The sequence below is a fragment of the Furipterus horrens genome, unplaced genomic scaffold, assembly GCF_987537825.1.
Source record: "Furipterus horrens unplaced genomic scaffold, mFurHor1.1.pri manual_scaffold_8, whole genome shotgun sequence".
Lineage (NCBI taxonomy): Eukaryota > Metazoa > Chordata > Mammalia > Chiroptera > Furipteridae > Furipterus > Furipterus horrens.
The window spans coordinates 69,738,954-69,765,117 of record NW_028327178.1 but is presented as its reverse complement, the minus strand read 5'-3'; the positions used below and the strand labels follow the sequence as shown (position 1 = coordinate 69,765,117).

Sequence of the window (26,164 nt, the reverse complement as noted above, 5' to 3'; positions counted from 1 at the left end):
TGCACTACTTTATAGTCTACCACAGAGCATTATGATTTTCCTTGAATTATGATTTTTCTCCCTAAGATTACCCTCCTTGTCATTAAAGGGACTGCATTAAGTCCATTTTTAATTTATCCTGTTCATTTGCATAAACACAACAAGAGCAGAAAATGATCACTTATGATCTTTAGTTCTGCTTTGCTGGAACTTACCCAAGGAACATTTAGGGTGACCTTTAGTCTGCCCTTCAGGGCACAGAAGCAGAACCACATACTTGGCATTCAGCCTTCCCAGTATACACCTGTCCTTTCCAAGTCCTTCTGGTTTTCCATTGTGCCTTAAAGTCCCTTCTAGCCATCTTTCAGGAAAACAACCTTCATTCCTACACTGGAAAGATTGCCATGGACCGCACAACCAACGAACGTACCAGGCCTTTTATCTTGTGGGCTTTTATTACCTTTGAAAGTCAATCCCAGTTCCTCAGGGCTTTTTGGTAACAACCAGAGCCCAAGCATGTCTCCTTTAGGCATGACATTCCAGTCAAAGTCTTAGTCAAAAAAAGCCTCAATTACCAACTGGTCTTATTAGTTTTATGCAAAGAAACTTAGGTCATTACTTACTTCTTTAGAATGCCAAACTCTGGAGGGATCGGATAGGGAGAAAAATAGACAGTGTGAAGGAAAATCCTTGTCCTTCTAACATTCACTGAACTTGCATTTCCATTCTTTATATTTTTATTTTTCCCCCCCACTAAAATTTTTTTGTTTGTTTTTCCATTACAGTTGTCCCACTTCTTTCCCCCTCTTGCTTCCCTGCACCCTGCCCCTCCTTCTCCCACATTCAGTCCCCACTCAGTTGTCCATGTCCATGGGTCATTTATACATGTTCTTTGACTAGACCCTTCCCCTTCTTACCTTCTCTCCCTTCCATCTCCCCCTTTGTTACTGTTAGTTTATTCCTTGTTTACATACCTCTGGTTCAATTTTGCTCATTTGTTTGTGTTGTTCAATAGTTTCCCGTAATCGGTGATAACATAAGGTATTTTTCTTTCGTTGCCTGGCTTATTTCGCTAAGCATAATTCTCTCTAGTTCCATCCATGTTGTTGCAAATGGTAGAAGTTCCTTCTTTCAGTACTTATTCATTGTCATTTTACCCCTTTGTACTCGTGTTTCTCTCTGTCTCTGTTTCTTCATCTTTTTAAAGCAGACCTTTTAGCATCTCTTGCAATGCTGGTTCGGTGGAGATGTATTCTTTTAGCCTTCTTTTGTCTTGGAAACTCCTTATTTCACCATCCATTTTGAATGAGAGCCTTGCTGGGTAGAGTATTCTTGGTTGTAGGCCTTTGTTTTTAATTTCCTGTAATATTTTTTACCATTCCCTTCTGGCTTGTAGTGTTTCTGCTGAGAAATCTGATGATAGCCTTATTGGAGCTCCCTTGTATGTTATTGGTTGTTTCTCTCTTGCTGCTTTTAGGATTCTCTCTTTGTCTTTGAATGTTGACATTTTAATTATGATGTGTCTTGAATTGGGCCTCTTGGGGTTCATCTTCACTGGGGCCCTTAGTGCTTCCTGGACTTGCGTGACTCTTTCTCTCCTCATGTTAGGGAAGTTTTCTGTCATTGGTTTTTCAAAGAGGTTTTCTATCCGTTGCTTTTCTTCTTCTCCTTCTGGAATTCCTATGATACGGATATTATTACGTTTCATGTTGTCTTGCAGTTGTCTTAGAGCCTCTTCAGTCTTGTTCAGTGTTTTTTCATTTTGTTGCACTGTCTGGGAGTTTTTGTCTACATTGTCTTCAGCTCACTGATCCGATCTTCTGCTTCCTCTAGCCTGTTTTTAATTTCTTCTATTGTGTTCTTCAATTCAGAGATCATATTCTTCATTTCCTCTTGGCTCTTATTGATAGCTTCAATGTCCTTTTTCATGCTGGTGTAATTCTCAGTAAGTTCCTTGTAGGTTTTCTGGAGTTCCTTGTAGTTTCCCTGGAGTTCTTTGTAGTTTCCACTGAGCTCATTGAGCTTCTTCATAATCCATGCTTTCAATTGTATATCTGATAGTTGGTTCCCCTCTATTTCATTTAGCACTTTCTGGGGATCCTACCTTTCCTTTCGATGGGGGGTTGTTTCTCTGTCTCCCCATTTTTGTGACTCCTATTGTTTGTTGGTGCTTCTTAGAATGATCTGCACTTCCTGGATCTGCCCCTGGTGGCTTCAGATCCTGTACCAGTCTGGGCCTAGGCAGCCTGTTGGAGACTTCCAGGGATCTACTGCCTTTGTCTGACCTCTTTAGTTGTTAATCTCTTCAATCTGTGATTAGCTGTCAGGCTTAAGGACTGTGGGTGTGGCAGCTTAATTCCTGTAGGCAGGGCTTTTACTTCCCCTCAGGCTGACGCCACTTGAAGGGGAGTGGTCTGCCTGCAGTACTTGGGATGAGTCAGCACTGGGACCTAGTCGGCCATCTCCCCAGTTCTCCCCTCAAAGCCACCACACCAAACTCTCCCCAAGCGTCTCTACTCCTCTCTGCCTTCCCTCCACTCGAGCCCAGGGTAAGTGGGGGCCAAAATATTTTTGTGTGTGATCCGCTTAAGAGCTCTTTTTCTCCAGCTGTTTCTCTCTGGTTAGCAAGAAACCCTGTGGCTTTTCGCTTTTCACAGCTGGATACTATTTTACTTTCCACTCTGTTGCTGTAGGCTGGAAAGCTCAGCTGGGGGTTTAGACCCTGCCCTTCTCAGGGGGAATCCCCAGCTGCTGAGTTGTTTCTCAGTCCCTTCAGCTGCCACCCGTGGGAGCCCAGCCATCCCTTCCGCGTCTCCACACTCCCTACTGGTCACGTTGTGATGTAGCGGCCTTTTCTGTCTCTCCCTAGTTATGAGACTTCTCTCCAGCTAGTGTTTGGTTGGTTATTCCAGATGATTTCTCCAAAATTATGTTGTAAATCCAGACTAGTTCTGGGAGGAGTTAGTGTAGCTTCCACTTACTCTTCCGTCATCTTGTTTCTCTCACTTATTACTATTTTAATGTTCATAGTTTTGATCTTTTTCTTATATAGTTTCCTTTAACGTTTAATATAATAATGGCTTGGTAATTATGAACTCCTTTAGGTTTACTTTCTCTGGGAAGCACTTCATCTGCCCTTCCATCTAAATGATAGCTTTGCTGGGTAGAGTAATCTAGATTGTAGGTCCTTGCTTTGCATCACTTTGACTACTTCTTGCCACACCCTTTTTGCCTGCAAGTTTCTTTTGAAAAATTCGCTGATGGTCTTATGGGAACTCCTTTGTAGGTAACTCTGCTTTTCTCTTGCTGCTTTTCAGATTCTTTCTTTATCTTTCACCTTTGGTATTTTAATTATGATGTGCCTTGGTATGTTCCTCTTTGAATCTAGCTTGTTTGAGACTCTCTGCTTCCTGGACTTGTATGTCTATTTCCTTCACTAAATTAGGGGAGTTTTCTTTCATTATTTTTTCAAGTAAGTTTTCAAATTCTTGCTCTTCCTCTTCTCCTTTTAGCATTCCTATAACTTGGATGTTGGCACGTTTGCGGATGTCCCAAAGGCTCTTTATTCTATCTTTAGGTTTGTTTTTTTTTTTTAATTCTTTTTTCTTCTTGTTCTTGTGACTGAATGCTTTTTTCTTCCTTATGCTTCAAATTGTTGATTTGATTCTCAGTTTCACCCCTCCACCCCACCCCCGACTGTTGGTTCCCTGTAGATTTTTCTTTATTCCCTTAATGTAATCTTCATTTCTTCCTGGGTTTTTAAAATGCTGTTGCAATACCCAGTGAGTTCTTTGAGCATCCTGATAACCATTGTTCTGAATTCTGCATCTGATATGTTGCTTATCTCCATTTTGTTTAGTTCTTTTTCTGGAGTTTTGTTCTGTTCTTTTATTTGGGCCATATTTATTTATCTCCTCAACCTGGCATCCTCCTTGTGTTGTTTCTGTGTAGTAGATAGAGCTGCTTTGACTCCCTGTCTTAGTAGCGTGGCCTGTTGTAGAAAACGAACCTGTAAATTGTGTGGGACAGAGCCTTAGGTAATTGCCAGGGCGGGATAACCCATCTCACTGCTTTGTGGCTGTGGGGGAAGGCTTGGAGAGGGGACAATGCTACTCCCTGGCCTCTGGAGATTTGCCCAAGAGGAAGCTGTCTCCCGACACTTGCCTGTTGCCAGTCCCTTCACTTTCTCCACATATGCTACTTGTGCCCTTCCAGCTGTTTGCCCTGGTGCTGAATCTAAGAAGGGCTGAGTCTGTGTAAGTCCTGAGAGCTTTGCAGCCTCTTTAAGAGGAGTGTTCTGAGAATCCTATAGTTACTTCCGCTGCCCCAACCTCCACGTTTTTTTTTTTTAAGTATATTTTATTGATTATGTTGTTACAGTTGTTTCAATATTTTTTCCCTTTGCTCCCCTCTGTCCAGTACCTTCTTTCCCTCCAGTAATCCCATCCCCTTTAGTTCATGTCCATGGGTTGTGCATAAAAGTTCTTTGTCTTCACCTTTCCTATATTATTCTTAACTTCCCCCTGTCTATTATGGACAACCAATTATGCTTCTTAATCTCTGCACCATATCCCCATTTCTCCCCTTTCCCCTTCCCAGTTGATAACCCTCCAAATGATCCCCATACCTATGATTCTGTTCCTATTCTGGTTTGCTTAGTTGGATTTTGTTTTTATTTTTTAGATGCAGTTGTTTATAGTTGTGACTTTGTTGTCATTTTAATGTTCAAAATTTTATCTTCTTTTCTTAAGTAAGTCCCTTTTACATTTCATATAATAATAGCTTGGTGATAATGAACTCTCTTAGCTTTACCTTGTCTGGGAAGCACTTTATCTGCGCTTCCATTCTAAATGATAGCTTTGCTGGATAGAGTAATCTTGGTTGTAGGTCCTTGCTTTTCATCACCTTGACTACTTCTTGCCAGCCCCTTCTTGCATGCAAAGTTTCTTTTGAGAAATCAGCTGATAGTCTTATAGGCACCCCTTTGTAGGTAACTCTCTGCTTTTCTCTTGCTGCTTATAAGATTCTCTCTTTATCTTTAACCTTTGGCATTTTATTTATGATGTGTCTTGGTGTGGTCCTCTTTGGGTCTAGCTTGTTTCCGACTCGGTGCTTCGTGGACTTGTATGTCTATTTCCTTCACCAAATTAGGGGAGTTTTCCTTGATTATTTTTTCACATAAGTTTTCAGTTTCTTGCTCTTCCTATTCTCTTTCTGGCACTCCTGTGGTTTGAATGTTGGCACGTTTAAAGTTGTCCCTGAGGTTCCTAAGCCTCTCCTCATTTTTTTCAATTCTTGTTTCCTCATTTTGTACTGGTTAACTGTTTTTTTCTTCCTTATGTTCCAAATCATTGATTGGAATCCTGGTTTCTTTCCTTTCACCATTGGTTTTGTGTGGATTTTCCTTTGTTTCACTTAGCATAGCCTTCACTTCTTCCCTTATGCGTTTGCCGTACTTAAGCATATCTGTTAAACCTGTGAGCATCTTCATCACCAGTGTTTTCAACTCAATGTCTGTTAGGTTGGCTATCTCCTCGTTTGTTAGGTTGGCTATCTTCTCGTTGCTTAGTTCTCCCACTGGAACCTTGGTCCATTCCCCGTTTTGGGCCATACTTCTCTGTCTCCTTATCTTGACAGGCTCCTGTGTTTGTTTGCCTCTGTGTCTTAGGACGAGCTCTCACTCCTGTTACGTTGTAAGGGGTGGAGCCTTAGGTGTGTGTCAGTACAGTGTGACACGTTTCACCGGGTTGTGGCACTGTGTGTGTGTGGGAGGGGTCTGAGTAGGAACAATGCCACTTACTCAATACTCACTCCTTTTCCAGGCACTTCTCCCACTTTGTATGGGACTGACACCTCTCTAGCTGTTGCCTTGGATGTTGTTCCCAGGGTGGGTGGGTCTGCAGATGTTCTTGGATCATGGGGCCCTTTAAACAAGCAGACTCTGCTGCGAGACTGGCAGTTTCTTCCTCTGCCCCAACACCCACTGGTTTGCACAGTCAAAAGCAATGGGGCTTGTTTTCCCTGGTGGTGGGACCGTGAGCTGCATGGTCTGCTCTGGTGTTGGGCATGCTCCCCAAGTGCCCCTTTCAACTTTTTTTTTTTTTTTTGGTTTTTTAATTACAGTTGTCCCCTTTTCCCCCAATTTCTCTCCCCCACCCAACCCACCCCCTCTCCCACAATCATATCCCACCCCGTTGTCCATGTCCATGAGTCATTTATACGGGTTCTTTGACTAAACCCTTCCCTTTCAACTTTTTAAAACATGTGACTGAGCTTTCCTCCAGCCTGCTGCTGCCACCGCTCCTGCCGCTACCACACCGAGTCCTTTCCTCTCCAGCTCCGCCCCTCCTACCTGTCTGGATGTGTACTTCTTTTTATATCTTAGTTTGTTGGACTTCCATGCAGCTCGATTTTCTGGAACTTCTGGTTGTCTCTAGTTTTGAGGTAGTTGTATTCCTTATTAGTTGTGGAGGGAGATGCAGCATCTCTGTCTAGGCCTTCATCTTGACTGGAAGTTTCCACTAGTTTTTACAGCATGAAGTTATGGAGACTTATCTTCCCGGTGTTGGAACCCTGGGCTGAGTGGTCTGGTCTGGTGCTGGGATCACTTGCTCCTGAGGTATTGCTCCGAATTTTTATCTCCCACACGTGGATGTATGACCACCTGTTCCACTGCCTCTTTATGCCACTCCACATCTTTATACCTCCCCTTTCCTCTCCTCCTCTACGTGCCTCTCTGTATCTCAGCCCCACCTGTCTGGATAAACATTACTTCTTTAAATACTTGGTTGTCCAACTTCCATAAGTCTCAGTTTTCTGAAAAATATAGATATTTATTTTGTAGTTTAGTTGTAATTTATGCTGTAGTTGTGCGAGGAGGTGAAGTGTATTTATCTACTCTTCCATCTTGACCAGAAATCTTCAACTTCATTTTCTAAATCACTTATATATAAAGTTGGAGCAAATAATGTATACCTGGATCCTTTTCTGAAAAATTAAAGGCTACAAGCCAAAGTCATTTTGTGCCTTCATAAAAATCATGATCTTTGTCACTGTTTCCGTCTGCACCTTCATCAGGAACCTGCATTTGTTCCTATGAATTTTGTCACCATCCCACCCACCACTCAATACTTGGTTCTCAGCTCATCTGCTCTTGTAGCTCCTTTGTGCTGTTACTCTTGTTCCACTCAAGAATCTGTGCTGGTTGTATAGGGGAAATTATCCCTCATAACCCGCAGTTTGTCAGCACCATGGATATCCCTTTTGTGAAAATGACAGTGGGCCATTGTTTTATAGTGGAAGATCTTTTCTTTAATTATTTTCTTAAATTCTAAGCACAAAGAGATTTTTAAGAGAAATCACATAATTAATGTTAGAAATGACAGTGTTGCTTGTAAGTATTGCTCAGCTCTTCAGGGAATATGATACTAAGGACTATTGCCTTCTTTCCTTTGGTGGTTTAAAGCCCAAACCCTGTGCCAACTTCAGGCAGCTGAGGTTGGCCAGATGAGCAGGAAAAGACCAGCTGACCTGAAGATGTTGCTCTAAAAAAGTTAAAGAAATGCAGGCCAACACCCCTACATCCATCCCAGAGATATGTAAATTTAAAAAAAAAAAAAAAGACTGGTGTTCAACAATGAATTGGGAGGAATTTCATATTGCACAAAATCAAGTTCAGAAATGTGAGTGTGGGAGTGACCTCAAAGAAGTCCCAGCTATCCCCTCAAATGGGTTGCTGGCATCACTTTTACACGGAGTGGCACTGCCTTCAGAAGACCTTCCCTTTCTGCCCCTATTACCCCATGTAAACTCTAAAAGTTTCAAGATGTTTCCATAATCACTCCCCTGCATTGATACCTGCACCTCAGCCAGGAGTACAGGAAGGGGTCTAGGTGCAGCACCAGCACCCTTTGTAATCATGGCCCTATAAGGTGAAGCTCTGTGATATGCACTCCTTGTGTCTGTGGGACTCAGGCTTGGCTTTTAGTAAGTGAGGCTTTACGAGGGTTGTTTGTCGCTGATGTCAAAGACTATCCAGGAGTCGCTGGCAGCTCTACAAAACCATCATGGACCATGGCATCTTACACCTTCCTGCCCAGTAGCATCTGGCTCCCTTCTTAAGTTCACCTCATTTTTACTCAAGGAGAGTTCTGTATTTCATATGCTGTTTGGTTCTACTCCAAGTATGGTCCAGGGATCAGCAGCATCAGCATCCATCTAGAACTTGATAAAATACAGAGCATCAGGCCCTGGCCCATGCCTTCTGAATCTGTATTTGCCTGTGAATCTGTGTTATTAACAAGTCCTCCACTTGATTTTTATGCACATTAAAGCTTGAGAAAAACTGGAGGTGCTTCTGTTTCTTATGAATATATCATTAATAGAAGAGAATTGTGATTCTATCTCCCCTACAAATACAGATTTTCTTTTTTTTTCTTTTTAATCCTCACCTAGATATATTTCTGATTTTTGAGAGAGAAGAAGTGGGAGGGAGGAAGGGAGAGAGAGAGACAGAAACATCAATTGGCTGCCTCCCATACACGCCCTCACTGGGGGTTGAACCCACAGCCATTTGCTATATGAGATGATACTCCAGTGAACTGAGCTATACTTACTCTCAACCTTTTGTTTTATGTTGAGGTATTATGGTCCTTCTGTACTGCATAAATAGATCCTTGGAGTAGATTTTTTAAGAATTCATATATTAACTATGAGAGTCATAAGGATTTTTATCTACTTACACCAAGTAATGCTTTAATTTCCCTTATCTCTATTTTTTGTCTTTTCATACACATCCTCCCTTTAGCTTGTGGTTTTCTAAAACCATCTTTTTATATTTCAAAACTTAGATTATCGGTGGGAATGCTTTTCGTTGGAAATAAAAGAAAACCCAACTCAAAATGGCTTAAATCATAGGGCATTTATTGGCTCACATTACTTGGAGGTCTGGAGATAAGCAGGGATTAAGGATTTGAATCTTTGAGGTTTTGGCCTTTCCTTTTTCCACTCACTTTCCCTGATGTTGGCTTCTGTCACATTGGCAAAGTCTGCTGCCTTCTAGGCTGCCATCTGAGCACCACTACAGAGAAGGAGAGAACTGGCTGAAGTCAAGAGCTTTGTTTCCCAGAGGCCCCTGGTACAGCCCCTCCCCCACCCCACCCCATTAATCCTATGCCTAATATTGACTGTGCGCTGTGTGCCAGCCCCCATTGCATGTGCTGGGGAAGCAGACAAAAATCCTTGCTATCATTGGGCCTGCATTCTAGTTAGAGGCTAAAGATGTAAATAAAGGGAAAAGATTAAATATATAGTATGTGCCCTGGTGCAGGGGTGCTAAGGGAAGACCTCTTGGGGAAGGAGGTGAGAGAGGAAGCCAAGTGGGCACAGCCAGGGCACAGGACATCCACATCTACTTTCTTTGTCCATGGTTTTATAATACATTGTTTTCTTCCATTTTTTGGTTCACTTCTCTTTGACATTTGGGATGCATTGTTCTTGCACTTAAGTTTGGTTATTTTATTTTTTAAGTATATTTTATTGATTATGCTGTTACAGTTTTCCCAGTTTTTCCCCTTTACCTCCCTCCACCTGGTATCCCCCTTCCCTCCAGCAATCCCCCCACCTTAATTCATTCATGTCCATGGGTTGTGCATATAAGTTCTTTGGCTTCTCCATTTCCTCTATTATTCTTAACATCCCTCCTGTCTATTTTGTTCCTACCAAGTATGCTTCTTAACCCGTGCACTATTTCTTCCTTTCTCTTCCTTCACCCTCCCAGCTGATAACCCTCCAAAAGATCTCCATATCTATGATTCTGTTTAGTTCTGGTTGTTTGCTTAGGGTTTTTTTTTTTTTTTTTTGTAGACTCAGTTGTTTGCAGTTGTGAATTTGTTGCCTTTTTAATGCTTATGTTCTTGATATTCTTTTTCTTAAATAAGTCCCTTTAATATTTCATATAATAATGACTTGGTGATGATGAACTCCTTTACTTTACCTTGTTTGGGAAGCACTTTATCTGCCTTTCCATTCTAATAATAGATTTGCTCAATAGAGTAATCTAAATTGTAGGTCCTTGCTTTGCATCACTTTGAATACTTTCCAGTCCCTTCTTGCCTGAATTTTCTTTTGAGAAACCCACTGATGGTCTTACAGGAACACCTTTGCAGGTAACTCTCTGCTTTTCTCTTGCTGCTTTTAAGATTCTCTCTTTATCTTTAACCTTTGGCATTTTAATTATGATGTGTCTTGGTGTGGTCCTCTTTGGGTCCAACTTGTTTGGGACTCTGTGCTTCCTGGTCTTGTATGTCTATTTCCTTCACTAAATTAGGGGAGTTTTCTTTCATTATTTTTTCAAGTAACTTTTCAGTTTCTTGCTCTTGCTCTTCCTCTTGTCCTTCTGGCATCCCTGTGATTCAGATGTTGGCATGTTTGGAGATGTCCCAGAGGTTCCCAAGGCTATCCTCTTTTTTTTTTTTTTTTGAATTCTTGTTCCTTTTGCTCTGGTTGAATGTTTATCTATTTCTTATGTTCCAACTCATTGGCTTGAATCCCAGCTTCCTTCACCTCTCTGTTGGTTGCCTGTGGATTATTTTTTATTTCATTTAATTTAATCTTCATTTCTCCTTTTTTTTTTTTTTTTTTTTGCCGTACTTAAGGAGTTCTCTGAGTATCCTGATAACCATTGTTTTGAACTGCATCTGATAGGTTAGCTTTCTCCATTTCACTTAGTTATTTCTCTGGGTTTTTTTCTCTTCTTGATTTGGGCCATGTTTCTTTGCCTCCTCAATTTGGCAGCCTCCCTGTATTATTTCTGTGTATTAGGTAGAGCTGCTTTGACTCCCTGTCTTAGTAGCATGGCCTATGTAGAAAAGGCACCTGTAAGTTGTGTGTGGTAGGGCTTTAGATAATTGCCAGAATGGGGCAACCCACTTCACCCTTTGTAACTGTGTGTCAAGGGCTTGGAGAGGGGACAATACCACCACGTGCCTTCTGGCAGTTCGCCCGTTGCTTGCCCCATTTCCAGTCACTTCACCCCCTTCCCATGTTCCACTGGTGCCCTTCCAGCTGCTTTCCTGGTGGTGAGTCCTGGAGTGAGTGGGTTTGTGTACATTCTAAGACTGTGCTGGCCCTTTCAGCAGTGAAAATCCTGCAGGATCCTCCACCATCCCAACACCCACTGCTTTTTACAGTGAGAGGTAATGAGAGTCTGTCTCCCTGATGCTGAAACAGGCTGTGCAATCTGGCCTGGGGCTGGGATAGCTCACTCCTAAGTTATTCCTTCCTTCTTTTCTGCCTTTCTGTGCCACGCCACCTGTCTGCCCCTCCTACCAGTCTAGTTGATTGTGTCTTCTTTAAATCCTTGGCTGTTGGACTTCAACGCAGCTTGATTTTCTGATGGTTTTAGGTGTTATTAGATTTGATATCTGGTTGTAATTCTTTCTATGGTTGTGCAAGAAAGGAAAGCCTCTCTACCTACACTTCCATTTTGACCAGAAGACCAAGTTCAGCTACTTTAATTAATTTATTTATTAAGTATATTTTATTGATTATGTTGTTACAGTTGTCCCAATTTTTTTCCCTTGGCTCCCCTCTTCCCAGTATCCACCTTCCCTTCAGCAATCCCACCCTCCTTAGTTCATGTGCATGGGTTGTGCATAGAAGTTCTTTGGCTTCAACCTTTCCTATATGATTCTTAACTTCCCCCTGTCTATTTTGTACCAATCAATTATGCTTCTTAGTCCCTGAACAATTTCCCCATTTCTCCCCTTCCCCCTCCCAGCTGATAACCCTCCAAATGATCCCCATACCTATGATTCTGTTCCTGTTCATGTTGTTTGCTTAGTTTTTGTTTTTATTTTTTAGATTAAGTTGTTGATAGTTGTGAGTTTTTTGTCATTTTAATGTCCATAGTTTTGATCTTTTTTTTTAAGTAAGTCCCTTTAACATTTCATGTAATAATGACTTAGTGATGATGAACTCCTTTATCTTTACCTTGTCTGGGAAGCACTTTATCTGCGCTTCCATTCTAAATGATAGCTTTGCTGGATAGAGTAATCTTGGTTGTAGGTCCTTGCTTTTCATCACCTTGACTACTTCTTGCCAGCCCCTTCTTGCCTGCAAAGTTTCTTTTGAGAAATCAGCTGATAGTCTTATAGGCACCCCTTTGTAGGTAACTCTCTGCTTTTCTCTTGCTGCTTATAAGATTCTCTCTTTATCTTTAACCTTTGGCATTTTATTTATGATGTGTCTTGGTGTGGTCCTCTTTGGGTCTAGCTTGTTTGGGACCCTCCGGTGCTTCGTGGACTTGTATGTCTATTTTCTTTGCCACATTTGGGGAGTTTTCCTTCATTATTTTTTCACATAAGCTTTCAATTTTTTGCTCTTTCTCTTCTCCTTCTGGCACCCGTATGATTCCAATGTTGGCATGTTTAAAGTTGTCCCTGAGGTTCCTAAGCCTGTCCTCATTTTTTTCAACTGTTGTTTCCTGATTTTGTACTGGTTGACTGTTTTTTTCTTCCTTATGTTCCAAATCATTGGTTTGAATCCCGGTTTTCTTCCCTTCACCATTGGTTTTGTGTGGATTTTCCTTCATTTCATTTATCATAGCCTTCACTTCTTCCCTTATGCATTTGCCATACTTAAGCATACCTGTCAAGTCTGTGAACATCTTTATCACCAGTGTTTTGAACTCTTCATCTGTTAGGTTGGCTTTCTCCTTGTTGCTTAGTGCTATCACTGGAACCTTGATCCATTCCCTCTTTTGGGCCATACTTCTCTGTCTCCTCATCTTCTGAAGCTTCTGTGTTTGCCTCTGTCTTAGGTAAAACTGTCACATTTGTTACATTGTAAGGGGCAGCGCCTTAGGTATTCATCAGTACAGGGCGACCCATTTCACCACGTTGTGGTGCTGTGTATGGGGGACAGTTCTGAGAGGGAACAATGCTGCTTGCTCAGCACTCGTCCCCTTTCCAGGCACTTCTCCCACTTCCGTATGGGACTGGTGCCTCTCTAGTTGTTGCCCTGGTTGTCCTTTCCAGAGTGGGTGGGTCTGCGGATGTTGTAGGACAATGGGGGCCCTTTAAACAAGCAGACTCTGCTGAGAGACTGGCAGTTTCTTCCTCCGCCCAACGCTAGCTGGTTTGCACAGTAAGAAGCAATTGGGATTTATTTTCCCCGTCGCTGGAACCATGAGCCGCGTGGCCTGGTCTGGTGCTGGGAGTGCTCCCCAGGTGTTCCTCTTGACTTTTTAAAATGTTTGACTATGCTTTCCACTGGCCTTCCACTGCTGCTGCCATCACACTGTGTCCTCTTTGCTCCGGCTCCATCCCTCTTACCTGTCTAGATGAGTATTTCTTCTTTATATCTTTGTTTGTTGGACTTCCATGATGCTCAGTTTTCTGGAACTTCTGGTTGTCTCTAGTTTTGAGGTAGTTGTATTCCTTATTAGTTGTGGAGGGAGATGCTGTGTGTCTGTCTAGGCCAGAAGTCCTAGTTTGGTTACTTTAAATTTTATGATTTCATATTCTGGTCTTTCACCCATTTCTGTTCTCAGTCTCTTGAGAAATTATATTTGTATTTGTCACCTGGCCTCTGATCATTCTGGTGAGTGCTGGGACACATCATTCATTCAATTGGCAGCTACTTCTACCTCTATCAGCAAAGGCCTTGCCAAGGCTCCCTCTCATTTGACTTAAGACTGCTAGTCTTCAAAGAGAGAATATTTTCTAATATTAATATTAACTGTCATTTTAAGTGTATATAAACTAAAGGTTCTTTTTAACACTTTTTACTTTATATAGTAATCTCTAGGATGTTTCCAAACTTAATATGAGGTTAGAATGCAGCATACATGATTTTTTCCCCCTTTCTATCCTGCTTACATTTAACACTGGCTCTTCCTTCTTTTGCTTATTCATGAGTGGAGGGCACATTTTGCTTAACTGGCCACTCAGTCTTCCTCCTGCCCTCCTAAATCATGCTTTTCTGAAATTTGCCATTTTTAATTTGAGGGAATGTTTCAGACCTTTTTATTTAACTAATATTTATTAAGTTAGATATTATTTTCCATGAATAAATATTTACTGCTAAGTTAAATCATACCACCAGTTGTCACCTTTGCTCAGTAAATAAAAATGCCCTTAGGTAGCTCGCTTTTAAATGATTTCTCCTCTCAGTGTTTTTGTTTTACTTGTTTTTCTGTGGGTGACTCACTTTTGCCTGGTTGTCATTTTTCCTAGCACGTCACCAACATAACTATTTCAGGCTTATGTCCTCACTGAGAATGTTTTAGTGATATCAGTTCTTCTGGTGCTTTTAATCAGCCTTCTTAAATAGAACCTGACAGGAAACTTTATTTTATGGATATTGTTTTGTTTTGTTTTTTAGTTTAAGTTGAAATACTATGACTGTTGAATTGTTTTATGTTTGATTACACAGATCACTCCTTTGAAATTCAGAAAGACTCAAATTACTTTCTTCTTTTCACTATGTTGTTTTAATCTACTGGCATCCAAAAATTTCCCTATATTCTGCAAGGCTGAATGACCACACATATACTTCTAGGGGTCTAAAACCATTCATTCAATTTGGGGTTGAAAATTAACTTTCAAGTCCTTTTTTTTCTTTTTCTTTTTGTATTTTTCTTTATTATTTTTTATTTTGTTATGTGTGAAATCTCAGAAAATGCTATAAATTCTGACCTTTGAGGCCACAGTTCATCAAAAACCAGAGAAGAAAAACTTGCGAAGTGCGTAACTGAGGCTGCAAAACTTTCAAGACCCAGTAAGCAAGGGCTTCATCATTTCTTCCTGGAGGTGACATTTCCTGAGCAATCAAAACTTTGGACATTTAAGTACATCAGAGAGAGAAAGTGTAAGAGAGAAGTGACTTGGGAAAATGAAGGACAACAGGGAAGGGCTAGGAAAAAAGAGAGCCCATGCAGCATGCTCTCAGATGGCCTTTCTTTTTCTGTAGAGGGAGGAGCTGTGTGAATAGATAAAGAAAACCATAGCTAATCTCCCACTCTGACTCAAGGTGGCTTGAGTCAGTAACCATCCTGGTTACTGATTATGTGTTCATTTCTGAGAAGGTTGGGTGAGATGATATGAGAACAGGTAGAGGGAGATGGGAGTTCTCCTTCATGATTTTATGTCCTGGGACACAGGAAGGAACCCTAGAGAGGTTACAATAACAGAATGAAGATCAGAAACTTCTTATGCTAAGCTCACGGACTCATAAAAGTTGGGCCATATTTAGCAATATCCAGTAAGCCCTACCACCTTTTGCAGTTCAAGTTTAATTCTGGTATGTAAAATGGATACAGACTTTGCCTTTTGGATATTTATTTAGCACATTAAAAGTTTATTATACAAAGCCCTGGCTGCTGTGGCTCAGTGGATTGAGCGTCAGCCTGCGAGCCAAGTGTCACTGGTTCGATTCCCAGTCAGGGCACATGACTAGGTTGCACATCAGATCCCCAGTTGGGAGCGTGAATGAGAGGCCAACCACACAGTGATGTTTCTCTCCCTCTCTTTCTCCTTTCCCCTCTCTCTAAAAATAAATAAATAAACAAATAAAGAAATTATTTAAAAAAAATTTTTTTTTAAATTTGTTATACAGAGGGCTTGGTATCATTTTATAAACCCTCAATGAATATTGTTTTTTTCATTGAACTTATTGGGGTGAAATTGGTTCACAAAACCATACAGTTTTCATGTGTGCAACTCAACAAAACATCATCTGCACACTGCATAGTGCGCCTATTGCACAAAGCAAAGTCTCTTTCTGTCCCCATTTGTCCCCTCTTAGCCCACCTTCACCTCCCTCACACCTTTTTTCCTCTATCTTTATGATTTATCTGAAATAAAGATAGCTGCTTAATAATTTGACAGTAAATACTATCTCTTTTTGGTAAGTGCATGTGTGTATGATGTCAATGTGTATACAGTCATACTATGTACTCAACAGCTTCAGAACTTGTCAAACCCTGTACTCATTGCATTTTGATGAGGAAAAATGTTTCAGCACTTGGCACTTGTTCAGGACTTGACGCAACTGCTAGAACTTGGTGAGTCAGATGCTGCCCCACAAGAGAAAATGCTTCTTCATTAGTTACTTGTCAGTTCCAGATCGAATTAACAAGGAGTCCTGAGGTACCAATGTATTTAAAGATAATTTTATTTTAACTAAGAATTACACATGTTTACTTCATTTTTTATCCTCTCTTGAGGACATTTTCTTCATTGCTTTTAGAGAGAGAGGAAGGGAGACAGGGGGGAAGGTAGGGAGAGAAACATTGATATCAGAGAGATACAATGATTGGTTGCCTCCTTATGCAGACTGGGGATCGAATCCACCACCTGGTTACGAACCCTGAGCAGGGATCAAACCGCAACTTTTTGGTTTACAGGATGATACTCCAACCAACTGAGCCACACCAGCCAGGGTGGATCACACGTGTTCAGATTAGAACAATAAACAACCTTATAATTTTGCTTTGAAAACATTTTATTTTTCCATGGGCTTTTTCTAGCTAAAACATAGACCCAGGTCTCAATAACTCCTGGTTCATTTCCAACTCATATACATCATTTAAAACTTTTAACGGAATGAATGCATAAATAAGTGGAACAATGAAAATCTGTGCTCTCGCTCTCTCCAACTTTCTCTCTTTCTTAAATAAATAAATAAATAAAATAAAATAAAAAAACTTTTAAGAGATTTTGGAATTGTTTCTCAGAAGGCATTTCTGGAATCAATAGAAGACCAGCTCCTCGAGGGCAGGAATTGCAGACTGTCTCATTCCCTGATGGATTCCCAACACCCAGGACACATTGGACATGCAGCAGATAGGTCATCAATATTTGTGACTAACCAACTGAATTATTCTTATGAAAGCCACTTTAATCATTAATTTTTAAGGCATGCATTTTAATTGAAGATCTATTTCTTTTTCTTTTTTGTTTGCTATAAATTGATTATTTTTTAATAGTTCATTTTTATTATATTTTTTCATTACTGTTTATCCCCCCTATACCCTCTTCCACCTCCACCCATTCCCTTACCCCTTGAAGATCTATTTCTTATGCATATTAATTTGTCACTTTTTCTCGGTGCTCCTGTCAATTGCTATATAAAAGGAATTAGGACACCGCGTACCTATTGCTACATTTGTATTTCCTTTTTTCTGGCCACAGGTTCCCTCATCTCATTCCAGTTAAGGACAAAGCAATTGGGCTGCTGTTCTGAGAACCTGATGTGTAAGCAACCATATACACACTGGGCACTTGCCTCAGAGACCCCAGTCAAAAGGTCACCTTTACAGTAAACCTACATTCTGCAGACCTGCAGTCTCTTTCCCAGCAACCAGACTTCAGCATTGGCAGACTTGAATTCTTCACTTCCTGTTATCCTAAATCGGTCTATTTTGTCAGACTCTCCCGTTCCACCAGTCTGGGGATTTCTATGTCAAGGAGAGGGAAGAAGTTCAAAAAATACAGTTTTTAATCTCCAAATATCTAACCCAAATATCAAAATACAATTTTATAAAGTAGTTTAAGTTTTCTTCAGCGATTGCTACAAAGACCTACCTGTGTGTTAGATTTGAGCTTCATTTTTCTTTGATCCTGCCTGTTCTAAAAAAAAACATTAAAAAGCAAGAAAGAAAAAGAAAAAGTCTAGAACGGAAAGGGATAATAAAAAACATTAGCGGATTTTATAATCTACAAATTAATGTATTAGTTCCTGAATCACAAAATAAAAATGGACCGACTGTGGAAAAAAATTATTTTTATCCTCACCCAAGGACATTTTTTCATTGCTTTTTTACTTTAAAAGTTTTTTACTGATTATGCTGTAAAAGTTGTCCTGATTTTTCACCTTTACCCCACTCCACACAGAACCCCTACTCCCTCTGGCAATCCCCCTCCTTTGTTTATGTCCGTGGGTCGTGCATGTATTTTCTGTGGTTTCTCCATTTCCTATACTTGCTCTTAACACCCCCTTGTCTATTTTTAACTACCAATTTGTACTTCTTAATCCCTTCACCTTTTCCCCATCCCCCAAGCCCCCCTCCCCACTGGCCACCCTCCGAGTGTTCTCTATTTCTATGATTCTGTTTCTGTTCTGCTTCTTTGCTTAGTGTTTTTTAGATCCAGTTGTTCATAGTTGTGAATTTACTGCCATTTTAATGTTCATAGTTTTGATCTTCTTTTTCTTAAATAAGTCCCTTTAACATTTCATATAATAATGGTTTGGTTGATGATGATGAACTCTTTTAGCTGGTCTGGGAAACACTTCATCTGCCCTTTGATTCTAAATGTTAGCTTTGCTGGGTAGTAATCTAGGTGGTATACTTTCCTGGCAGGGGAGATACCATGATCACAAAGATGGTTTTCCCCAGGTGAGGGTTATCCATTGCACTCCAGATTTGCTGACCCCGGCAATTTCCCCACATGTGGGAGACTCAACTGCATAATTTGTGGTAGTGGGGAACTGCATTCACACAGTCCCCTGAAAGAAAGAGAAAGAAAAAAAAGAATATTTGAGGTGGTAGGTTCTTGCTTTTCATCACTTTGAATACTTCTTGCCAGTTCCTCCTTGCCTTCAAGGTTTCTTTTGAGAAATCAACTGACAGTCTTTTTTTTTTTCCATTTTATTTTATTATTTTTTTATTTTTTGGTTTTTCAGTTATAGTTATCCCATTTTTGCCCATTGCTCCCCCCGACCCAGCCCACCCCTTCTCCCACAATCATATCCCTCCCTGTTGCCCATGTCCATGAGTCATTTATACACGTTCCTTGACGACCTTTCCCTTACTTATCCCCCTTCTCTCCCTCCCCCCTCCCCCCTATTGACTGCTGTTCTGCTCCTTGTCCTATTTAGTTCTTTTGTTTATGTTATTCTTTAGTTTCCTGTATTAGATGATATCATATGGTATTTTGCTTTCTTTGCCTGGCTTATTTCACTAAGCATAATTCTCTCTAGTTCCATCCATGTTGTCGCAAATGGCAGGAATTCCTTCTTTCTTTCTGCTGCATAGTATTCCATTGTGTAAATGTACCACAGTTTTTTGATCCACTCATCTACGGATGGGCACTTAGGCTGTTTCCAGCACTTAGCTATTGTAAACAGTGCTGCTATGAACATAGGGGTGCATAAGTTCTTTTGAATTGGGGTTTTAGGATTTTTCGGGTATAATCCTAGCAGTAGAATCACTGATTCAAAAGGCAGTTCTATTTTTAGTTTTCTGAGGTAATTCCATACTGTTTTCCACAGTGGCTGTACAAGTCTGCATTCCCACAAACTGTGCAGTAGGGTTCCCGTTTCTCCACATCCTCGCCAGCACTTGTTTGTTGATTTGTTGATGATGGCCATTCTGACTAGTGTAAAGAGGTATCACATTGTGGTTTTTATTTGCATCTCTCTGATGGCTAGTGATGTTGAGCATTTTTTCATGTGTCTATGGACCTTCTGTATGTCCTCTTTGGAGAAGTGTTTGTTCAAGTCCTTTGCCCATTTTTGAATTGGGTTGTTTGTTTTCTTGATGTTGAGTCGTATAAGCTCTTTATATATTTTGGAGATCAGTCACTTGTCTGAGATATCATTGGCAAATATGTTTTCCCATATGGCTGGTTTCCTTTTCATCTTCCAGATGTTTTCTTTTGCTGAGCAGAAACTCTTTAGTTTGATGTAGTCCCATTTGTTTATTTTTTCCTTTATTTCTCTTGCCTTAGAAGATGTATCTGTGGAAATATTGTTACGTGGGATATCTGAAATTTTCCTGCCTATGTTTTCCTCTAGGACTTTTATGGTGTCATGGCTTACATTTAAGTCTTTGATCCGTCTTGAGTTTATTCTGGTGTGTGGTGTAAGTTGGTGGTCTAGTTTCATTTTTTTGCACGTCCCTGTTCAGTTCTCCCAGCACCATTTGTTGAAGAGGCTCTTCTCACTCCATTTTATGTTCCTTCCTCCTTTATCAAATATTAGTTGACTGTTTAGTTCTGGATTCATTTCTGGACTCTCTATTCTGTTCCATTAATCTATATGTCTGTTCTTATGCCAGTATCAGACTGTTTTGATCACATTGGCTTTTAATATTGTTTGATGTCTGGTATTGTAATTCCTCCTGCTGTGTTCTTCTGTCTCAAGATTGCTTTGGCTATTCAGGGTTTTATTTGGTTCCATATGAATTTTTGAAGTATTTGTCCTAGGTCTGTGAAATATGTCATTGGTTTTTTTAATAGGGATTGCATTGAATCTGTAAATTGCTTTGGGTAGTATGGCCATTTTGATGATGTTGATTCTTCCCATCTAAGAACATGGTATTTGCTTCCATTTATTTGTATCTTCCTTAATTTCTTTCTTCAGTGTTATGTAATTTTGAGAGTACAGGTCTTTTATCTCTTTGGTTAAGTTTATTCCTAGGTACTTTATTTTTCTTGTTACTATAGTAAATGGTGTTTTCTTTTTCTTTCTCTGATATTTTATTGTTGGTGTACAGAAATGCCTTAGATTTCTGTATACTTATTTTGTACCCTGCTATTTGCCAAATTCGCTTATTATATCGAGTAGTTTTCTAGTGGAGTTTATAGGCTTTTCTATGTACTATCATGTCATCTGCATATAATGATAGTTTTACTTCTTCTTTCCCAATCTGGATGCCTTTTATTTCTTTTTCTTGTCTGATTACTGTGGCCAGAACTTCCAACACTATGTTGAATAGGAATGGAGAGAGTGGACATCCTTGTCTTGTTCCTGATTTTAGGGGGAATGCTTTCAGTTTTTGTCCATTGAGTATGATGTTGGCTTCAGGATTCTCATATATAGCCTTAATTATATTAAGATATGCTCCCTCTATTCCCATTTTGCTGAGTGTTTTCATCATAAATGGGTTTTGTACTTTATCAAATGCTTTTTCTGCATCTATTGATATGATCATGTGATTTTTGTCTTTCATTTTGTTTAGGTGATGAATTATATTTATTGATTTGTGAATATTAAACAATCCTTGCATCTCTGGGATGAATCCCACTTGATCATGGTGTATGGTCTTTTTAATATATTGCTGGATCCTGTTTGCCAATATTTTGTTGAGGATTTTAGCATCTATATTCATCAGTGTTATTGTCCTGTACTTTTCTTTCTTTGTTGTGTCTTGACCTGGTTTTGGAATTAGGGTAATACTGGCATCAGAGAAAGAGTTTGGGATTTTTCCCTTTTTTTGGATATTTTGGAATAGTTTGAGAAGGGTAGGCATTAGTTCTTCCCTAAATGTTTTGTAAAATTTGCCTGTGAAGCCCTCCGGTCCGGGGCTTTTGTGTGCGGGAAATTTTTGATTAGTGTTTCAATTTCCTTCTTTGTTATTGGTCTGTTGAGACTTTCTCCTTCTTCTTGATTCAGTTTTGGAAGATTATATGTTTCTAGAAATCTGTCCATTTCATTTAGGTTGTCAAATTTCTTGCCATACAGTTGTTTGTAGTAATGTCTTACAGTGCTTTGTATTTCTGTGGTATTAGTCGTGATTTCTCCTTTTTCGTTTCTGATTTTGTTTATGGGTCTTCCTTCTTTTTTTCTTCATGAGCCTGGCTAAAGGCTTGTCGATTTTGTTTATTGTTTCAGAGAACCAGCTCCTAGTTTTGTTGATCTTTTGAATTGTTTGTTTAGTCCCTATGTCATTTAATTCTGCTCTGATCTTGATGATTTCCTTCCTTCTTCTTGCCCTAGGCTTTATTTGTTGTTGTTGTTCTAATTCTTGTAGCTTTAGGGTTAGATTTTTTATTTGAGATTCTTCTATCCTTTTCAGATATGCCTGTATTGCTATGAACTTCTCTCTTAGGACTGCTTTTGCTGTGTCCCATAGGTTTTGGGCTGTCATGTGTTCATTATCATTAGTTTCCAGAAGTTTCTTGATTTCTTCTCTGATGTCATTGTTAACCCATTCATTACTTAATAACATGTTATTCATTATCCATGAATTTGGATGTTTTTTATTTTTTTTCTCTGAGGTTGATTTCTAGTTTCAAGGCATTGTGGTCTGAAAAGATGCTTGATATGATTTCAATTTTCTTGAATTTGTTGAGGCTTGTTTTGTGTCCTATCATGTGGTCTGTCATTGAAAACTTCCTATGTGCACTTGAAAAGAATGTATATTTTGCTGCTTTGGGGTGGAAAGTTCTATATATATCAGTTAAGTCCATGTGGTTTAATGTGTTGTTCAGTGCCTGTATATCCTTGGTGTTTCTTTGCTTCAAAGATCTGTCTGTTGCTGATAATGGAGTGTTAAAGTTCCCTACTTTGAGTGTGTTGCTGTTAATATACTTCTTGTGGTCTTCTAGTATTTTCTTTATGTTTTGGGTGCTACTATGTTGGGTGCATATATGTTTATCAGTGTTATATCTTCTTGTTGGATTGTTCCCTTAAGTATTATGAAATGTCCTTCTTTGTCTCTTTTTATTGCCCTTGCTTTGAAATTTGTTTTGTCTGATACCAGTACTGCTACCCTAGCTTTTTTTTCATGTCTGTTTGTTTGGAATACTTTTTTATATCCCTTTACTTTCAGTCTGTGTAAATCTTTTGTTTAGAGGTGTGTTTCTTGTAGACAGCAAATATGTGAGTCCTGTTTTCATATCCATTACACTACCTTGTGTCTTTTAATTGGAGCATTTAAACCATTTACATTTAAGGTTATTATTGACATGTATTTATTCATTTCCTGTGTTCCTCTCCTCTTTTTTTCTTCTTAAAGCATTCTGTTTAGCATCGCTTGCAATGCTGGTTTGGTGGAGATGTATTCTTTTAGTCTTTCTTTGTCTGAGAAACTTCTTATTTCACCTTCCATTTTGAATGAGAGCCTTGCTAGGTAGAGTATTCTTGGTTGTAGGCCTTTGTTTTTTATTGCTTGAAGTATTTTTGACCATTTCTTTCTGGCCTGTAGTGTTTCTGTTGAGAAATCAGTCGATAGCCTTATCAAAGCTCCCTTGTATGTTATTTGCTGTTTTTATCTTGCTGATTTTAGGATTCTCTTTGTCTTTGGATGTTGCCATTTTAATTATGATGTGCCTCGGAGTGGGCCTGTTGGGGTTCTTCTTCATTGAGACTCTCTGTGCTTCTTGGACTTGCATGACTTTTTCTCTCATCAGGTTAGGAAAATTTTCTGTCATTACTTCTATCACCTTCTCTATCCCCTGTTCTTCTTCTTCTCCCTCTTTTATTCCAATGATCCGGATATTATTTTGTCTCATGTTATCCTGTAATTCCCTTAGGCCTTCTTCATGCTTTTTCAATCTTTTTTCATTTTGTTGTATTGTCTGGGAATTTTTTTCTACATTGTCCTCTAACTCACTGATCCAACCCTCTGCTTCGTTTAGCCTGCTTTTGATTGATTTTACTGTGTTTTTCAGTTCAGAGATTGTATTCTTCATTTCTTCCTGGTTCTTGTTAATAGTTTCTATGTCCTTTTTTATGCTGATGTAGTTCTCCATAAGTTCCCTGTAATTTTCTGGAAGCTGTTGTTAACTTCCTTGGAGGTTGGCGTAGTTATTTTTGAGGTTGTTGAGCATATTGAGCTTCTTCACCACCATTATTTTGAATTCCATGTCTGACATTTGGGTTATGTCTATTCCATCTACCTCTCTTTCTGGGGATTCCTCATTTGTTTTCATTGGTAGGTTGTTTCTGCCTCTTACTATGTTGGATTCTTCTTATTTGTTTTTGTTTTTTGGATTTGTCTGCTTTGACTTCCCACCTTTGTGGTATGAGATTCTTTATAGGAAATCTGGGCGTTTCAGTTGTGCAGTCTCTGATCTCCTGAGCCTGATGTTCTTGTGGATACCATTTATGTTGTTTGCTTATGCTGTCTGGTTATATTTCAGATGCTCTTTGGTCGGACCTTCCCTCTGGCCAGTTGATTGAGAGTCACTCTGCCCACTTTGTCTTGAGTTCTCTGTGGAGATGCTTTTAAATACATAAACACAAGCCGAGGCAAAAAACCCACACCCTCAAAAGTGTCCTCCACCCTCTATCCCACTATCGGCAGCAAATGAGCCAGTATTAATATAAAAGTAGAGAGATTAGGGCTTTTATACTATAGGAGGAATAGAGAAGAGTTGTTTTTAATGAAGAAGAAGATGATTTTTGAGAGGGGGATGATAGATTAATAATAGTAGCAAGTAGTGTCGAGAGTATGCAAGACTGTAAGTAATATTTACATTGTATGTTAATAATAAAAGTTAAAAAAGGGAAGAATGCAGAATAAAGTAAGAAAGTTGAATTGTATCATATTAGATTTATATAGTAGTTATATGCTATATATTTAGTGTGAAAGGGAAGCTAAACAAAACAGACAAACAGAAATTAAAGAGGAAGGATGAGAGGGAGAGATGGCATGAAACAAATTAAAAAGATAGTTTTAAAAAATTTAAAAAAATAAAAGTAAAAATTAAAATTAAAAGTAAGAATTTAAAAAAATTAAAATAAAATAAAATACAAATAAAAAAACTAAAAAAGAAATTAAAAAAAAAGAAATGAAAGTTTTTACTCAGTTCAGCCTTTGTGCACAGTCTTCTTTTTCTGGATCCACAGCTGCTCTATTGAGGCAGGCCAGAGGTTCCTGATCCTGGCAGCAGCGGTGTGCACCTGCGTGCGGTGTTGGTCAAGCTAGCCTCACGCCGACTGGGTCACATTCCGCGGTCACACCCGTGCACCCATGGTTGCTGGCGGGTTCGTTTGGCGCCTGTTGGATCCCGCTGGGGTGCTTGTGCACGCGGGCATGTGTGCTCGCATGGTGGCCTGCACGCTAGCCTCAGGCCTGCCGAGCCATGCCCCGGGAGCTGGTCTCTCGCCCCTTGGGGCAGGGCCCCAGACACTTGTGCTCAGTGGCAGTGGGCCTTTGTGAGTTGCAGCTGCCCGGTATTCCTGCAACCGCCTGGGCGGGCATTAGTAGAGCTTGTGCAAGTGGGCTGTGCACCAGTTTGGTGCCTATTGGGGTGGGCCAGGGGTGTCTGCATGGTCTCCTGCGTGCTCAGCGGGCCGATTTTGCGCCTGTTGGTGCGTTGATCTTTTGCCTGTTGGAGTGAGCCCGAGGGACACCCAGACATGTGGCCAGCGATCTGGCTGCGCATCTGGGCCAGGAGACAAGGGCAACTCCCTGTGCATGCTTGTGCAACCCAAGGGGAGGGTTGGGGAGTGGGCAAGTGCCCTTCTGCGCCTGCGCTCTTCAAGAATCTCCTCTCGACTTCCGGCCAAGATGGAGGCTTAGACGGACACGCTAGGTCTCCCTCTACAACTATACAGGAATACAACTACTTCAAAACAAAGGATAACTAGAAATTCCAGAAAATGAAACTACACGGAAGTCCAACATATGAAGTTATAAACCAACGGTGCCATTTGGGCAGGTAAGAGTTAAAGTGGGCAGTGCTGTTTGCGGTCGCACCCGGAGCGGCCGGCGGCGAGGAGTCCCGGTGGCCAAGCCCCTGGCGGTGCGCGACCCGGCGAGGAGTCCCGGTGGCCAAGTCCCTGGCGGTGCGCGACCCCGGCGAGGAGTCCCGGTGGCCAAGTCCCTGGCAGTGCGCGACTCCGGAGCTGGGGAGAGCGGCTACGCAAGCCCCTGGCGGTGCGCGACCCCGGCGAGGAGTCCCGGTGGCCAAGTCCCTGGCGGTGCGCGACCCGGGCGAGGAGTCCCGGTGGCCAAGTCCCTGGCGGTGCGCGACTCCGGAGCTGGGGAGAGCGGCCGCCGCATCGCCTTGAACAGTGAGGCCCAGGGGGGCGGGAGGACGGATCCCGGTCTCCTAGCTGAATAACTGTGTGAATCCATCTTGGACCCCCGCCCCCACAGAAAGCACCACAGGGCTGCGAAATAGGTCGCGGACAAGCAGGCGCCGGTCGCTAATTTGTGACGCGTACGCAGGCACTGCCCCCACAGCCAGCCCAAGAAAACAAAACGCATCTGTCAAAATGAGGCAGGCAACTTTAGAAATACCGGTAACACAACTCACCAGGCAGCAGATAGAGAACCTGACAGATGAACAGATAAGAAACCTGTCAGAGGCTCAGTTCTGGGCCATTGTTATCAGGTGGCTTACAGAATTCACAAAAGAGCAGGAAAAAGATATGAAAGAAGCGAAAAACTTTCATAACGAAAGGAACAAAACCGCATACGAGATAGAAGGAAAGGAAATAAAATCCA

The 26,164-nt window shown here is 40.7% G+C and overlaps 1 protein-coding gene and 1 non-coding gene across 2 annotated transcripts in view; both read left to right on the top strand.

The window, feature by feature from the left end:
• The window catches only part of CFAP61 (cilia and flagella associated protein 61), a 431,546-nt gene that overhangs the window by 156,549 nt on the left and 248,833 nt on the right, over window positions 1-26,164 (top strand). The window lies entirely within an intron of this gene.
• On the top strand, window positions 18,329-18,492 carry LOC150003112 (U1 spliceosomal RNA). The gene has a single exon (XR_016512833.1). It is a non-coding gene; the product is annotated as a U1 spliceosomal RNA (small nuclear RNA).